This window comes from Oncorhynchus keta, unplaced genomic scaffold (genome assembly GCF_023373465.1).
Source record: "Oncorhynchus keta strain PuntledgeMale-10-30-2019 unplaced genomic scaffold, Oket_V2 Un_contig_6476_pilon_pilon, whole genome shotgun sequence".
Taxonomy (NCBI): domain Eukaryota; kingdom Metazoa; phylum Chordata; class Actinopteri; order Salmoniformes; family Salmonidae; genus Oncorhynchus; species Oncorhynchus keta.
This window is the reverse complement of record NW_026288889.1, coordinates 165,001-168,682: the sequence shown is the minus strand read 5'-3', so window position 1 is coordinate 168,682 and position 3,682 is coordinate 165,001.

Here is a 3,682-nt window from a genome sequence, read left to right as displayed (position 1 = left end):
AGAGATGGGGGAGAAGGAGAGAGATCGAGAGATGGGGGAGAGGAGAGAAGAGATCGAGGGAAGAGAGATGGGGGAGGAGGAGGGGAGATCGAGGGAGGGAGAGAGATCGGGGGGAGAAGGAGGAGAGATCGAGGGGAAGAGGAGAGAGAGATCGGAGAAGAGATGGGGGAGAGGAGAAAGATGGAGAGGAAGATGGGGAGAGGAGAGAGAGATGGGAGAGAGGAGAGATCGAGGGGAAGGAAGATGGGGGAGAGGAGAGATGGGGAGAGGAGAGATGGGGAGAGAGGAGAGATGGGGAGAGGAGAGATGGGGAGAGAGGAGAAGATGGGGAGAAGGAGAGATGGGGAGAGGAGAGAGAGATGGGGAGAGGACAGAGAGATGGGGGAGAGGAGAAGATGATGGGGGGAAAGGAGAGAGAGATGGGGAGAGGAGAGATGGATCGGGAAGAAGAGAGATGGGGAGAGATGGGAGAGAGGAGAGATGGGAGAGAAGAGATCGAGGAGAGAGAGAGATATGGGGAGAGGAGGAGAAGATGGGGGAGAGGAGAGAGAGATCGGAAGGAGGAGAGATGGGAGAGGAGAGAGAGATGGGGGAGAGGAGAGATGATCGGGGAGAGGGAGAGATGGGGAGAGGAGAGATGAGGGGAGAGAGAGAGATGGGGGAGAGGAGAGATGGGGGAGAGGATAGATGGGGAGAAGGAGAGATGGGGGAGAGGAAGAGAGATCGGGAGAGGATAGATGGGGAGAGGAGATCGGAGAAGAGAGATGGGGGAGAGGAGAGATGGGGGGAGAGGAGAGAGATGGGAGAGGGAGAGATGGGAGAGGAGAGATGAGGAGAAGAGAGATGGAGGGAGAGAGAGATGGGGGAGAGGAGAGAGATGGAGGAGAGGAGAGAGAGATGGGGAGAGGAAGAGATGGGGAGAGGAGAGAGATGGAGGAGAGAGGAGAGATGGAGGAGAGAGGAGAGATGGGGAGAGAGGAGAGATGGGGAGAGGAGAGAGATGGGGAGGAGAGAGAGATGGGGAGAGAAGGAGAGATCGGGGAGAGGAGAGAGATGGGGAGAGGAGAGATGGGGAGAGGAGGAGAGATGATGGGGAGAGGAGGGGGAGAGATGGGGAGAGGAGAGATGGGAGGAGAGGAGAGATGGGGAGAGGGAGAGATGGGGAGAGAGATCGGGGAGAGAGAATCGAGGGAGAGAGAGAGATGGGGAGAGGAGGAGATGGGGGAGAGGAGAAGATGGGGGAGGAGAGAGAGAGATGGGGGAGAGGAGGAGAGATCGAGAGAGGAGAGATGGGGGAGAGAGAGATCGAGGAGAGGAGAGATGGGGGAGAGGAGAGAGATGGGGGAGAAGGAGGAAGATGGGGGGGAGAGGAGGAGAGATGGAGGAAGGGAGAGATGGGGAGAGGAGGTAGAGATGGGGGAGAGGAGAGAGAGGAGAGATGAGGGGAGAGGAGAGAGATGGGGGAGAGGAGAGATGGGGGAGAGGAGAGAGAGTGGGGAGAGGAGAGAGATGGGGAGGAGAAGGGAGAGATGGGGGAGAGGAGAGAGAGATGGGGAGAGGAGGAGAGATGGGGGAGAGGAGAGAGAGAGGAGAGGAAGAGAGGAGAGAGAGATGGGGGAGGGAGGAGAGATGGGGGAGAGGAGAGAGAGATGGGGGAGAGAGAGAGAGAGATGGGGAGAGGAAGAGATGGGGGAGAGAGAGATGGAGAGACAGAGGAGATGGGAGACCAGAGGAGAGAGAGATCAGAGAGAGAGAGAGATGGAGGAGATACAGAGAGAGATGATACAGAGATCAGAGGAGAGAGAGACCAGAGAAGATGGAGAGAGAGGAGATACAGAGACCAGAGGAGATAGAGACCAGAGGAGATACAGAGACCAGAGGAGATACAGAGAGAGATACAGAGACCAGAGGAGATCAGAGAGAGAGATGATACAGGACAGAGAGATGGAGATCAGAGAGGAGAGATGGGGGAGACCAGAGGAGATACAGGAGATACAGAGAGAGATACAGAGACCAGAGAGAGATACAGAGACCAGAGGAGAGACAGAGACCAGAGAGAGATACAGGACCAGAGGAGATACAGAGACCAGAGATACAGAGACCAGAGGAGATGGGAGAGGAGGATACAGAGACCAGGGATACAGAGACCAGAGGAGATACAGAGACCAGAGGAGATGGAGAGGGAGATACAGAGACCAGAGGAGATGGGGAGAGGAGAGGAGATGAGAGGACCAGAGGAGATAGATGGGGGAGAGGAAACAGAGAGACCAGATGGACCAAGAGACCAGGAGATACAGAGACCAGAGGAGATGGGAGAGACCAGAGGAGAGATGGGGGAGAGAGAGACTAGATGGGGACAGAGACCAGAGGAAACAGAGACCAGAGGAGATAGATGAGAGAGGAGATACAGAAACCAGAGGAGATCAGAGAGGAGATACAGAGACCAGAGGAGATCAGAGAGGAGAGATGATACATAGACCAGAGGAGATCAGAGAGGAGAGATGATACAGAGACCAGAGGAGATACAGAGACCAGAGAAGATACAGAGACCAGAGGAGATACAGAGACCAGAGGAGATACAGAGACCAGAGGAGATACAGAGACCAGAGGAGATACAGAGACCAGAGGAGATACAGAGACCAGAGGAGATACAGAGACCAGAGGAGATACAGAGACCAGAGGAGATACAGAGACCAGAGGAGATACAGAGACCAGAGGAGATACAGAGACCAGAGGAGATACAGAGACCAGAGGAGATACAGAGACCAGAGGAGATACAGAGACCAGAGGAGATACAGAGACCAGAGGAGATACAGAGACCAGAGGAGATACAGAGACCAGAGGAGATACAGAGACCAGAGGAGATACAGAGACCAGAGGAGATACAGAGACCAGAGATGATACAGAGACCAGAGGAGATACAGAGACCAGAGGAGATACAGAGACCAGAGGAGATACAGAGACCAGAGGAGATACAGAGAGGAGATACAGAGACCAGAGGAGATACAGAGACCAGAGGAGATACAGAGACCAGAGGAGATACAGAGACCAGAGGAGATACAGAGACCAGAGGAGATACAGAGACCAGAGGAGATACAGAGACCAGAGGAGATACAGAGACCAGAGGAGATACAGAGACCAGAGGAGATACAGAGACCAGAGGAGATACAGAGACCAGAGGAGATACAGAGACCAGAGGAGATACAGAGACCAGAGGAGATACAGAGACCAGAGGAGATACAGAGACCAGAGGAGATACAGAGACCAGAGGAGATACAGAGACCAGGGGAGATACAGAGACCAGAGGAGATACAGAGACCAGAGGAGATACAGAGACCAGAGGAGATACAGAGACCAGAGGAGATACAGAGACCAGAGGAGATACAGAGACCAGAGGAGATACAGAGACCAGAGGAGATACAGAGACCAGAGGAGATACAGAGACCAGAGGAGATACAGAGACCAGAGGGAGATACAGAGACCAGAGGAGATACAGAGACCAGAGGAGATACAGAGACCAGAGGAGATACAGAGACCAGAGGAGATACAGAGACCAGAGGAGATACAGAGACCAGAGGAGATACAGAGACCAGAGGAGATACAGAGACCAGAGGAGATACAGAGACCAGAGGAGATACAGAGACCAGAGGAGATACAGAGACCAGAGGAGATACAGAGACCA